This window comes from Bos grunniens, chromosome 8 (genome assembly GCF_055505025.1).
Source record: "Bos grunniens cultivar Pamir isolate PY7600 chromosome 8, Bosgru_T2T1.0, whole genome shotgun sequence".
Lineage (NCBI taxonomy): Eukaryota > Metazoa > Chordata > Mammalia > Artiodactyla > Bovidae > Bos > Bos grunniens.
This window is the reverse complement of record NC_141172.1, coordinates 62,686,219-62,700,651: the sequence shown is the minus strand read 5'-3', so window position 1 is coordinate 62,700,651 and position 14,433 is coordinate 62,686,219. Positions and strand designations below refer to the sequence as shown.

At 40.8% G+C, this 14,433-nt stretch overlaps 1 protein-coding gene and 1 pseudogene across 11 annotated transcripts in view; one reads left to right on the top strand and one right to left on the bottom strand.

The window, feature by feature from the left end:
• Window positions 1-14,433, bottom strand: part of TGFBR1 (transforming growth factor beta receptor 1) — a 75,365-nt gene that overhangs the window by 44,545 nt on the left and 16,387 nt on the right. For 2 of the 10 annotated variants that reach the window (XM_086416059.1, XM_086416060.1), the window contains exon 2: window positions 223-365. The exons of the other annotated variants lie outside the window; for them this stretch is intronic. The gene's annotated coding sequence lies outside the window, so the exon portion shown is untranslated. The remainder of the gene's footprint in view (window positions 1-222; window positions 366-14,433) is intronic. 10 annotated transcript variants of the gene reach the window in all.
• On the top strand, window positions 8,628-13,816 carry LOC147367235 (NADH dehydrogenase [ubiquinone] 1 alpha subcomplex subunit 2 pseudogene; annotated as a pseudogene). Its single transcript, XR_015169957.1, has one exon. The product of XR_015169957.1 is annotated as an NADH dehydrogenase [ubiquinone] 1 alpha subcomplex subunit 2 pseudogene (transcript).

Sequence of the window (14,433 nt, the reverse complement as noted above, 5' to 3'; positions counted from 1 at the left end):
ATATTCTCTCTCATAAGAGTGCTATGTGACTGAGCCCCTGGACACCAAGGCTCCAGTGAACTTTGCTGGCTGGCAACACTTCCCACGTGCTGTCATCCCTGACTGCTAAGTTATGAGTACACCTATGTTTAGGTTAGCACAAATCAGTCTATTTACTGTTTGCTGTTAAACTGTCTCTCGTTAAATTAAGAATGGCCAGGTTTTTAAAATTGGTTTTCCCACCTTTGAATTCTGAACTTGTGACAACAATCAGAAAAACATTTGCCAGGGACTTCCCCGATGGTCCAGTGGTTAAGACTCAGTGCTGCCATAGAGGGGATACAGGTTCGATCCCTGGTCGAGGAACTAAGATTCCACATGCTATTCTACACAGCCAAAAAAAAAAAACAAAACATATATATATAGGTTAGGGTTATATATATATATATATATATATATATATATATTTTTGGCCAAAGAAATGTTTCCCAAACAGGAGGTCACAAATATGTTGGGAGAAAGAGAGTCTAAAATAGTGTACAAAATTTTAAGTATATTTATTTAAAATATACTCTAAGATGAATAATGAATAATCAGTACGGAAAGGCAAAAAGAAATGACCCTGAAAGACAAATGCCCCAGGTCAGTAGCTATCCAGTACAATATTGGGGAAGAATGGAAAAATAGCTACAGAAAGAATGAAGAGGCTGAGCCAAAGCGGAAACGAAGCTCAGTTGTGGTTGTATCTGGTGGTGAAAGTAAAGTCTGATGCTGTAAGAACAATTCTTCATAGGAACCTGGAATGTTAGGTTCATGAATTAAGGTAAATTGAACGTGGTCAAACAGGAGATGGCAAAAGTGAACATCAACATTTTAGGAATCAGTGAACTAAAATAGACGGGAATAGGCTAATTAAATTCAGATGACCGTTATATCCACAACTGTGGGCAAGAACTCCTTTGGAGTAGCCCTCAGAGTCAACAAAGAGAGTCCAAAATGCAGTACTTGGTTGCAATCTCAAAAATGACAGAACAATCTCAGTTCATTTCCAAGGCAAATCATTCAGTATCATAGTAAACCAAGTCCATGCCCCAACTGCTAAGGCTGAAGAAGCTGAAGTTGAACGAGTCTATGAAGACCGAGAAGTCTATGAAGAGCTCCTAGAACTAACAGCAAAAAAAAGATGTCCTTTTCATCTGGAATGAAAAGTAGTAAGTCAAGAGATACCTGGAATATCAGGCAAGTCTGGCCTTGGGAGTACAAAATGAAGCAGGGCAAAGGCTAACAGAGTTTTGCCAAGAAAACGCACTGGTCATAGCTAACACTCTCTTCCAACAACACAAGGGACGACTCTACACATGGACATCGCCAGGTGGTCAGCAGCAAAATCAGACTGATTATATTCTTCACAGCCGAAGATGGAGAAGCTCTATACAGTCAGCAAAAACAAGTCCTGGAACTGACTGTGGCTCAGATCATCAACTCCTTATTGCTAAATTCACACTCAAATTAAAGAAAGTATAGAAAACCACTAGGCCATTCAGGTATGACCTAAATCAAATCCCTTATCATTATAAACAGTGGAGGTGATGAATGGATTCAAGGGACTAGATCTGGGAGAGAGACTGCCTGAAGAACTATGGACAGAAGTTCGTAACATTGTACAGAAGGTGGTGACCAAAACCATCCCCAAGAAAAAGAAAATGCAAGAAGACAAAGTGGTTGTCTGAGACCTTACTAGCTGTGAAAAGAAGAGAAGCGAAAGGCAAAAGAGAAAGGGAAAGATATACCCAACTGAATGAAGAGTTCCAGAGAATAGCAGGGAGAGATAAGAAAGCCTTCCTAAGTGATCAATGAAAAGAAATGGAGGAAAACAACAGAATGGGAAAGGCTAGAGATCTCTTTAAGAAAACTGGAGATACTAAGGGAACATTTCATGCAAAGATAGTCACAGTAAAGGACAAAAACAGCAAGGACCTAACAGAAGCAGAAGAGATTAAGAGGTGGCAAGAATACACAGAAGAACTATACAAAAAAGATCTTAATGACCCAGATAACGACAATGGTGTAGAGCCAGACATCCTGGAGTGTGAAGTCAAGTGGGCCTTAGGAAGCATTACTATGAACAAAGCCAGTGGAGGTGATGGAATCCCTGCTGCTGCTGCTAAGTCGCTTCAGTCGTGTCTGACTCTGTGCAACCCCACAGACAGCAGCCCACCAGGCTCCGCCATCCCTGGGATTCTCCAGGCAAGAACACTGGAATGGGCTGCCATTTCCTTCTCCAATGCATGAAAGTGAAAAGTGAAAAGTGAAGTCGCTCAGTCGTGTCCGACCCTCAGCGACCCCATGGACTGCAGCCTTCCAGGCTCCTCCATACATGTGATTTTCCAGGCAAGAGTACTGGAGTGGGGTGCCATTGCCTTCTCCTGGAGTGGGGTGCCATTGCCTTCTCCAGGAATTCCAGCTGAGCTATTTCAAATCCTGAAAGATGATGCTATTAAAGAGCTGCACTCAATATGCCAGCAAATTTGGAAAACTCAGCAGTGGCCACAGGTTAGTCTTCATTCCAATCCCAAAGAAAGGCAATGCCAAAGAACATTCAAATTTCCATACAATTGCACTCATTTCACATGCCAGCAAGATTATGCTCAAAATCTTTCAGGCTAGGACTTCAGCAGTGCATAAACCGAGAACTTCAAGATGTACGAGCTGGATTTAGAACAGGCAGATAAACCAGAGGTCAAATTGCCAACATACACTGGATCACAGAAAAAGCAAGGGAATTCCACCCCAAAAGATCTACTGTTTCATTGACTATGCCAAAGCCTTTGATTGTGTGGATCACAACAAAGTGTGGAATATTCTTAATGAGATGGGAATACCAGACCACATTACCACCTGCCTACTGAGAAACCTGTATGCAGGACATGCAGCAGCAGAACTGGGCATGGAACAACAGACTGGTTTAAAATTGGGAAAGGAGTACGTCAAGACTGTACATTGTCACCCTGCTTATTTAACTTATATGCAAAGTACACCATGTGAAATGCCAGACCAGATGAATCATAAGCTGGAATCAAGACTGCCGGGAGAACCATCAACAACCTCAAATATGCAGATGATACCACTTTAATGGCAGAAAGTGATGAAGAACTAAAGAGCCTCTTGATAAAGGTGAAAGAGGAGACTAAAAAGCTGACTTAAAACTCAACATTCAAAAAATGAAGATCCTGGCACCTGGTCCTATCACTTCATGGCAAATAGATGGGGAAAATGTGAAAACAGTATCAGGTTTCATTGTCTTGGGCTCCAAAATCAATGCAGATGGTGACTGCAGCCACAAAATTAAAAGACACTTGCTCCTTGGAAGAATAGCTACAACAAACCTAGACAGTGTATTAAAAAGCAGAGACATCACTTTGCTGAAAGAGGTCCATATAGTCAAAGCTATGGTTTTCCCAGCAGGCATGAATGGATGTGAGGGATGCACCACAAAGAAGACTGAGTGCCAAAGAACTGATGCTTTCCAACTCTGGTGCTGGAGAAGACTCTTGAGAGAGTCTCTTGGACAGCAAGATCAAACCAGTAAATCCTAAAGGAAATCAACCCTGAATATTCATTGGAAGGGCTGATGCTGAAGCTTAAGGTCCAATACTTTGGCCACCTGATGCAAAGAGCTGACTGGAAAAGACCCTGATGCTGGGAAAGATTGAGGGCAGGAGGAGAAGGGGATGACAGAGAAGGAGATGGTTAGATGGCATCACTGACTCAATGGACATGAGTCTGAGCAAACTCCAGGGGACAGTGAAAGACAGGGAAGCCTGGAGTGCTGCAATATGGGCGGTCACAAAGAGTCGGACATGACTTAGCAACTGAACAACAGCAACGAAGATGAATGATAACCATTCTGGATGATGAGTAACCACTCCTGGTGGCTCAGCAGTAAAGAATCCTCCTGCAGGAGACACAGGAGATGCAGGTTCAATCCCTGGGTTGGGAAGATCCCCTGGAGGAAATGGCAACCCACTCCAGTATTCTTGCCTGGAAAATCCCATGGACAGAGGAGCCTGGTGGGCTACAGTCCTTAGAGTTGCAAAGAGTCCAGACACAAATGAGCGACTGAACACATATACACACATATCTAAACAAGCACTGTCAGTCAGTTGGCTTTTACTGCTGCTGCTTCAGCTGGGTTAAGATCTCTTTCAGGTCAGATTTCCTCATGAAACACTACAAGCGAGAGGTTTTTGTAATTGAAATGGTAACTGTAACTGAAAGAGTGAAAAGAACAGGGAACCTGAACCATCAGAGCAGATGAGGATACAGGCATGGTATATTTACTGTATTTTTAAAAGCCAATACCATATACACACTACAAGAATTACATGGGTCCTATCTTTGTAGTACAGTCCACAAGAGCTCATTAGCAGTAACTGCGGTTGTAATGACATTTTTCCATTCTCACTTCCAGCATTGTTTGAGAGAGCCATTTAAAGATTCAATAATGTTAACCTCGCCTGCGAGTGATTGTGACAGTTGACATCTCATTAAAACTGGCATTTGAGGAATGCATGCTGGCAAGTGTTTGATGAGGTATGAGGTCTGATAAACCTGGACTTACAAAGCCATGAAGAAATTAATACATAACCACCTTGCACGTTACCTCTGAGAACTGGCACTTGCAAGCTTTTAGTATCACTGAACTTAAAATATATAGATACAGATTTAAAATGGAATCAGACCCAAGGCTATTTTTTCTACTGTGAAACCTAAATATCATCTGTCACACTGAATAATTGTATTAATTTGAATTTTGTTGGTTTTGTAGCTCTCTTTAATTTGCAGACTTGGTTTACAGTTGTCAATGAGCCAAGAACAAAGATTTTATATCTACTTTCATGTCTATACAACTTTCAACACTATGAAAAATACATTTGTATTTTTCTCTTAAAAGTATTGCAAATTTGAGACAGTCTGTGCTAAAAGGGGGCTTCTCTTATATTAAGAGTTTTTCAATAAGAAGAAAATGTCTCTAGACAATGTTCAGTCGCTAAGTTGCCTCTGACTCCTTGCAACCCCAGTAAATTATCATCATGAACAGGAATAAATATGTGTGGTTCTTCTGTATACTGGTATCTGTATGTAAGTAACTCCAACCTTTCAGTAATACAGCTTCTTGCTGACTTTTCTACTTGACAGCAAAGGAAAGAACTAAACTCCTTGCTGAGTGCCTTTCTGCTACCTTGGCCCTTTGCTTCTGTGCCCCAATCTCCATTAGTAGCCACAGCTGCCTCAATCATAAGATGCATATTTTCCCACACTTTTAACATTGTGGAAATGTACACACCGTGTCACAATCAAGGTCAGAAAAAAACCCACAAAACTCCAGTCTCTAGAAAAAAAGGTAAGACATGATAGAGCTGTTACAACCTATGCCTGTGCAAACTTGGCTATGTATGGAAGGTATTACTCAGTTAATCATCACTTTATCTGCACTGGTAGCTCTCCTGCAACTAAAATTTAACTTAAGCTTGATCCCTATTAAGATGTCTTCAGAGATTTCTCTGTGATTCAGCACTGCAATGAAGTTACTGTGTTCACAGAAAACTGTCAGCCCCATGCCAGGAATACAATTACTAGGAGAATTTTTCAAATATTGCAGAATAAATCATACAATTATCGAGTCTGAAGATGTTGGTGAGATGTGAAGGACTGTTAGAAACCAAACATCTAGCTCTCAAGGGAAGAGCAAGAGTAAAAAGAGCAGAACACATGGGGTTATCATTCTGATTATATTCCAGTATCGGAGAAATTCCAAGTTGAGATTCTGGTTCTTAGTTTCTTCTATAAAGGAAATTTCCATGATTGCTTCATTTCATTGTATCCAGAGGTCACACATCAAGGCACTATTACTTCTACCTAATACCAGGGCTATCAACAGTTGAGTCACAAGCCCTTACACCTGGCAATGAAGAGACTATGAATAGTATATGAAACAGGGCCTACTGATGACTTAAAATTAAAATTCCCATGAGCCCTACTACAGGCTTCCCTGGTGGCACTAGTGGTAAAGAACCCACCTGCACATTAGTGCAGAAGACAAGAGAGATGCAGATTCGATCCCTGGGTCAGGAAGATCCCTGAAGGAGGGTATGGTGACCCATCCATCATTCTTGCCTGGAGAATCCCATAGACAGAGGAGCCTGGAGGGCTACAGTCCATGGGGTCACAAAGAGTTGGATATGATTGAAGCAACTTAGCTCATAAGCCCTACTGCGGAAATAAAAATTAGTACCAGGAACTTTGTCTTCCCAGCCCTTACACTTCTTTTTAGGCATATCCTTCAATACTGTGTCCCTTAACCTCACACCAGTCAGATTAGCCATCATCAAAAAAATCTACAAACAATAAATGCTGGAGAGGATGTGGAGAAAACAGAACTCTCTTGTACAGTTGGTGGGAATGTAAATTGATACAGCCACTATGGAGAACAGTATGGAGATTCCTTAAAAAACCAGGAATAAAACTACCATGTGTGAAAGTGTTAGGCGCTCAGTCATGTCTGACTCTTTGCATCCCCATGAACTGTAGCCTGCCAGGCTCCTCTGTCTACAGAATTCTCCAGGCAAAAATACTGGAGTGAGTAGCCATTCCCTTCTCAAGGGATCTTCCTGACCCAGGGATTAAACTAACCCAATAATCCCACTATAGGCATATCCCCTGAGAAAATCATAATTGAAAAGAGACACATGTACCCCAATGTTCACAGCAGCACTACTGACAAGAGCCAGGACACGAAAGCAACCTAGATGTCCACCAACAGATGAATGGATACAGATGTGGTATATACACAATGGAATATTACTCAGCCACAAGAAAGAACACATTTGAGTCAGTTCTAATAAGGTGGATGAATCTAGAGCCTGTTACACAGAGTGAAGTCAGAAAGAGAAAAATAAATATCATATATTAAACGCATATATATGGAATCTAGAAAAATGGTATTGATGAACCTATCTGCAGGCAAGGAATGGAGACGCAGGAAGAGACTGGACTTGTGGACACAGCATGGGCAGGAGCGAGTGGGACGAATGGAGAAAGTAGCACCAACATACATACATTACCATGCATAAAGCAGACAGCTGGTGAGAAGCTGCTGTGTAACTCAGGGAGCCCAGCCTGGGCTCTGTGACGACCTAGAGGGGTGCGATGGAGGCTCCAGAGGGATATAGATAATTATGGCTGATTTGTGTTTTGTTGTATGGCAGAAACCAACACAACCTTATAAAGCAATTTTCCTCCAGTTAAAAAATAAAAGAAAACATAAGAAAAAATACTCTTCTTTTTCAATACTTATCACCCTTTCATCTCCCATCCTCACCCATCAAGAACTAGGCTGAATCATCTTGTTGAAATTCACTAGTGATGCCCCTTTGGTTGAATTTGTTCTCTTCTAATTATTTTAGGACAGGAGACACACTGACAAGCCTGTGTGCCTCAGTCACGTGACACTGCAAACTCAGTCCTTTGCTGCAGCCCACATCTGTCTCCACACTCCTCTCCTTGCACTTGTGCTCTAGACTCCAAACTGCCTGCCCGGGCATATTCTGCTTGGCTTACCTGTTAGTGCAAAGTCAACACATTCAAAACCAAACACAGCATTATTACTCCAAGAATAGTATCTGTGACAAAAAGTCCCCTGGAAGGATTCAGAGGTTTCTTCCTTGCTAAGAGAGAAGACAGATCAGCCACTAAAACGGAAAAAGGGGATGAAGACTTCTGACCAGATCCTGGATTCCAATCTTTTCATCACTCTGGTTTTTCTAGTAATGACCATTCTTTCCATTACCCCATTATATCACGATTACTTTTTACAGCACAGACTATTTCCAAATGTAACAAATACTCACCAACAGGTAGGTAAAGGAACACACACACAATGCCCTTTATTCAGTCTGCTTAGCTAGACTAAAAGCAGACCACACCATTGCTGGCAAAGGTGAAGGCAAAAGTTAAAAGTTAAATCCTTTCCGGTACTAACGTCAAGCCCTGTTAGCATCTAGTCTACCGGTCCACTTGAGCTTTGCAGAGTAGCCCACCTTCCTTTCTCTCCACACCCCTCTCAAAGGAGGCCTATCTTCTTTTCTGCCTCTTTCAAGTCTAGGGAACCACACAGGTTCTCTTCCTCTTAAAATATGCGGCATATCTCTATAAAACAAGGCTAAAATCCTGTCTGCAACTCCCTCCAGCCTACTGCTAAGGGCTTTGTTCCTCAAAAGACTCAGTAGTTCTTAACTCCATGCCTTTTGGTTGCCCTACAGCTGTAATGTCAACATGAGTGTTAAAAATAACAGCACCACACGTTGTGAGAGTAAGTTCTCCTTCAGTATGGATAACATTTCAGTCCCAAATGTTGGGCTTCAAAACAAAAATCTTACTTATCCAAACATTTCTTCAGATAAATACCATTTACTTCTGCCACCTTTAAAGCACTTAAGAAGCATCATTTATATAATTCAATACATGAATGCGGGTACTTTGAAATTCTCAATACTTGGTTTTCCACAATACTTGCATTTTCTAGTCTCCAAAGCTCCATGGAATTAGCTGATATAACGTTAACTAGTATCAGAGGAAACGTATGCTAAGAAAACGCTGCCTGAATGGCAAGATGAGATTTAATAGGGGCAATTAACTACCAAGGCCTTCGTTTAGGTTCAAAATAAACTGCACAAGTACAGGATAATTGCCTAGCAGATTTGGGGAATCTGTTTAAGAACAGATTTAGAGAGAGTCAACAGCACTTACTGTTAACTGTAGCCATGGTGATGGGGGAGACAGAGGGAGATTTTGGGCACAAAATCCCACAAATGTCCAATATAACAAGTAATCATAAGCGTTACTTGAATATCAATCTGCCATGTAAATGAGTCAGAGAATCAAAGAATTAATTCAACAAAGTTTGATCTGAAAGATACCACACATGTGAAGACAACCTCATTTTATAGATGTAGCAACTGAGTCAATTTCTCTTACTCCAATACTAAATCAAATCATGAGATCAGGATGTGGTAAATTTTGTTTCATAAAGAGTCACTTTATAACTGCAGCTCCTCCCTACAATGGACTTGGCTGCTCAAAAGGTTATGACTTCCCTGTCATTAGAGATATTTAAGCAGAGGCTTAATGACCAAGTCAGATTTTTTGAAGTAGGGATCCTCTGTACTAAACGAAAAGTTAGTCTAAAACTCTACCATCCTTTAAACAGTAAGATTCTATTACCTTACAAGTTATATCAAACATTAAGTATCTAGGTTTTCATTTCTTGACCTAGTTCAACTTAACATCTTCAGGGTACCAAGATCCTGGTACACAGGAGAGATCTAGTATGTGTTTCTTAAGTAAACATCCAAGCAGTATCTCCTTACTACATGGACGGTTGCTACTAGCAGTGTGTGCTTGATTGCTCAGTGATGACCAACTCTTTTGTGGCCCCATGGACTGCAGCCTGCCAGGCTCCTCTGTCCATGGGATTTTCCAGGCAAGAATACTGGAATAGGTTGCCATTTCCTCCTCCAGGGGATCTTCTGGACCCAAAGGGCCTCAATAAAATGGCCACACAAGCAAATTTTCTCTTACCACTTTCTACCTTACTACCGTCATTTTTTTTTAAGTCCTTTTCCCATTTCTCAGTGCTCTCCTTTCAACTGTCCAAAATTCCCATGTAGATATCTCTTAGGTCCATTTGATGTAACTACTCATTGCCCAGAATAACTTCTTTCATCATATAAATGGAGGACGAGCTGGCTCTGTCAAAATTACAGATGAAGATACCCTCCGGTTCACAAGGAATGTAGCCTATGGATAACTCATACATGTGTAAAGTGGCTTACATATACTTACCTAATAGGTAATGTCCTCATCAGTTCTACAAGACTATAATCTTCCCTATGCATCTATCAATAGAAGTGGTAAAATCATTATAAGATGGAAGATCATGCAGCCACACAAAGACTGACCCCAATGAGTATCAAGTAAAAATCCACAGTGCATAACACTGAATTTGATATAGTAACAACATTTGTGCTAAAAAAGGGAGAGAGGAAAATTCATACATATATTGGCTTGTAAATGTTACAAAGTATCTCCTTTCTTGTTGTTGCTCAGTCCCTAAGTTTTATTTGACTCTTTGCAACCCATGGACTGCAGCACACCAGGCTTCCCAGTCCTTCACTATCTCGCAGAGTTCGCTCAAAGTCATGTTCGAGTTAGTGATGCCACCTAATCACCTCATTGTCTGTCACCCCCTTCTTCTCCCTGGAAGTCTATAAAAGAAACAGGTAACGCTGCCTTCCAAAGAAGGGAACTGGGTACCCAGAAGACTGGAGCAGGAGGAGACTTCTCACTATAAACCTACTTTTTGAATTTTGAAAAATGAATGTATTGTATCTACTCAAAGTTACAAAAAAATGTTTAATGTGCCCCTCTGTACTCCATCCCCTTTCCCTGTTTTGTCTTCAAAACTCCAACTCAGGATATTTAACCCTGAGGAATACAGTCACTTCATGTCAATTTCAAGACTTCTTTCTTGAAAATAATTTGCAAAGATATAGCAAGAGCCTTTAAAAGTCTGCATCTTTTAACTCATTAATTCTACTTCCTAGAATTTAGTCTAAGGAAACAACAGATGATAGCAAAGATATAAGCACATCGATGTTTGTTACAGCATTTGCTGAAAACAATCTATATGAGTGACAACAGGGTTAGCGGAATACTGTATAGCCTTTAAGGCTGATAATTTATAGAAGTATGTTTAAGGACAGGGAAATAATCATCCTACTGAAGCTGTATACCATGTGATTATAATTTCATTCCTATCAAGCAATCTTATTTTTGTTTCACTTCAATGAGTTGAGGGGGGTATGTTAATATACAGAGCAGATGTGTGCACTCTACCTCACTCTAGCCCTTGGAAAAAAAGTGGACAAACTTGTATTTATGATGGTGAATGATTAAAAATAAATGAATTTATTTTCCTCAATCTAAACACACTTTTATAGTTTCTTACTGGATTTTATGTTGACTAGTGGGTATTACAAGAATACAGTAGTTAATTTCATGGAATTCAGAGACAAAAAAAAGCCTCATGTTCGAATCCTATCTCTGCCAGTTAGCCTCTAAGTTGCTTAACTTTTGGAGCCTGTTTCCTAAATGCATGACAATAGCAGTCTCAGAAAGTTTGAGGGTTAAATCAGGTAACAGAATATTTAGTATAGTGCCTAGCACATAATAAAATGCTCAAAAAATTCACTTATACACTCATTTTTTATCACTACAACGTGTCAGTTCCTGTTCTAGATGCTGGACAGAGAATCAGAACAAACCTTTTTATGGCTCTAGGAGGCAGCACTGACAATATAAACACGCGCACACACAACACTCAGCATTCATGGTAGCTATTTCTCACTCCATTCACAAATATCCATTCAGTTTTTCATCAATGTGCCTGCCTGAGCAAAGTTATTTAGTCCAAGAACTTCACTCCCACAGCATGTGAGAAGTAAGTACATGGAACCATGTTTGCAGTTCCAAGCCAAATTAACAAGTAAGTGTGTATACTCATTTACATATAATACCCCTAATGATAAAGAATCACAACTCATTAATCGTAAAACGTTCATACTGGGAAGGCAATTGATAATTACCTGATAGTAACCCTCTGGTGGCTGAGATAGTAAAGAATCTGCCTGCAATGCAGGAGACCTGGGTTCAATCCCTGGGTTGGGAAGACCCCAGGAGAAGGGAATGGCTACCCACTCCAATATTCTTGTCTGGAGAATTCCATGGACAAAGGAACCTGGTGGGCTACAATCCATGGGACTGCAAAGAATCAAATATGACTGAGTGACTGACACTTAACAGAGTGACAATAACTATTTTATAGATGAGGAAACAGGGGTGCCCTAAGAGTGATAGCAATATAATCTAGATTTATTCTAAAAACCACAAGAAGGAAAAAAAAGGGGGGTTATCAGATAATCTAAGGTGGTCCTCCCCCAAGTAGGACAAGACAAAGGATTCAACCCCTTCCACTTGGAAAGCAAGAGTAACTGTAGGAGACACTGTGAGTTGGTTGCATAGACACCAAGATATCATGATGAATGTCACTAAATGGAAGTGACAAGTCATTCTGGGCTAGGGGAATGAAGTATGCAACAACTGCGGTGAGAAGAGGTGGTAACCACCCACTGGCTGCCTCTGAAGTGAGGACAGAGGAGAGTTACACCTGGGCCAGCAAACAGCAAAAGACCTACTGGAGCCACAGTTGAATATGAGGCGAAGGTCTGTGCAGCTGGTAATTTCAGAAGCAGAGAGTAAGGCCTGAACACACTTTACCAGAACAGAAAATGGTGTCATCTGTGGAGGAGGAAAGAATGTGCCTCTAGGAGGACAGAGATGACGAGGATGAGACTCGTGCTCTCAAGGAGCTCTCACGGTAATGTGAAGAACACACACACAGCTGACAAATGGTGATGCAGACAAAGTGCTGAGGGAGCACAGAATAGGGAGACATCTCAAAGAAGACACCTGAACTGAGGCTTATGCAAGGCTAAAGAAGTAAAGGAGGTCATACATAAAGATACTGTACATAGACTCAGGAATAAGAGAGTTACAGGCAGTTTAGGAAAATGTAAATAGATCACATCAACAAAAAAATGGATGAAACAATACCTACTCAAAACAAAAAAGTCACTATACAAAATGTTGTCACCTTTTCTTAAACCAGCAACAAACAGAAAACAAACATTCTAAAATAAATCATTCACAAAGCACCCAAAGAAATCAAGTGTCTAGGAACAACATGTAAGACTTTCATAGTGAAAGCTTCAAAACATACATATAGCCAGTAAACACATGAAAAGATGCTCAACATCACTCATTATTAGAGAAATGCAAATCAAAACTATAATGAGGTATCCCCTCAGGTCAGAATGGCCATCACCAAAAAAATCTACAACCAATAAATGCTGAAGAGGATGTGGAAAAAAGGGAAATGTCTGGCACTGCTGGTAGGAATGTAAGTTGATACAGCCACTATGGAGAACAGTACAGAGATTCCTTAAGAAACTAGGAATAAAACTACCATATGACCCAGCAACCCTACTACTGGGCATATACTCTGAGAAAACCATAATTAAAAAGACACATGTACCTCAATGTTCACAGCAGCACAATTTACAATAGCCAGGATATGGAAGCAACCCAGATGTCCATCTACAAATGAATGTATAAGGAAGTTATGGTACATATGCAGTAGAATATTACTCAGCCATAAAAATGAACGAATGTGAATCAGTTGATAGAGCCTATTATACAGAGTGAAGCTGAGTCAGAAAAAAAAAAAATTGGGATGATTGAGTACTAGCCGAGATGGCGGCGGCTGCAGCGATTCGTGGGGTCCGAGGCAAATTGGGTCTTCGTGAAATTCGTATCCATTTGTGCCAGCGCTGGCCTGGCAGCCAGGGCGTCAGGGACTTCATTGAGAAACGCTATGTGGAGCTGAAGAAAGCGAATCCCGACCTGCCCATCCTAATCTGCGAGTGCTCGGATGTGCAGCCCAAGCTCTGGGCCCGCTACGCATTTGGCCAAGAGAAGAATGTCTCTCTGAACAACTTCAGTGCTGATCAGGTAACTAGAGCCCTGGAGAATGTGCTAAGTAGCAAAGCCTGAAGTCTCCACTGAGGATTAAAAACAACAGCCCCAGAGTCTGGGCTCTGCTGGACTGAGAACAATGTGGAGAAATGTATTTTGTTCTGTATAAAGATTGTGCTGAAAATGCTGTCTAAAAATGATCTGATTCGCATCCCACCAACTACCCGTTATTGTGCAACCGTCTGAGGGAAAGCAGTTGAATATAAAAATAAAACTTATTTTATTCTGTCCCATCAAAAAAAAAAAGAAAGAAAAAATTGTTGTATATTAATACATATGTATGGAATCTGGAAAAATGGTAATGCTGGACCTATTTCCTGGACTTGTGGACACAGCAGGTGAAGGAAAGTAGGACGAACTGAGTGAGTAGCACTGACACGTGAACACTACCTTGTGTAAAACCGAGAGCGAGTGAGAAGCTGCATACAGGCACAGAGAGCTCAGCGCAGTATCCCGAAAACCTAGACGGGTGGGATGCAGCGGGGAAGGGAGGCTCAGGAGGGAGGGGATATATGCACACTAACAGCTGAGTCACACTGTTGTACAGAAGAAATCAGCACAACATTGTAAACCAATTATCCTCCAGTTAAATTTTTAAGATTACTTGATAGAAATTAGGAAAAACATAAAACAAAAATTTATGTATAAATGGAGGAACATGTCAGTCTTCTCACTGGACAGTTCAACACTGTAAAATGTTAATATTCTTCAAAGTGATCTGTACATTTGACAAAATCAAAT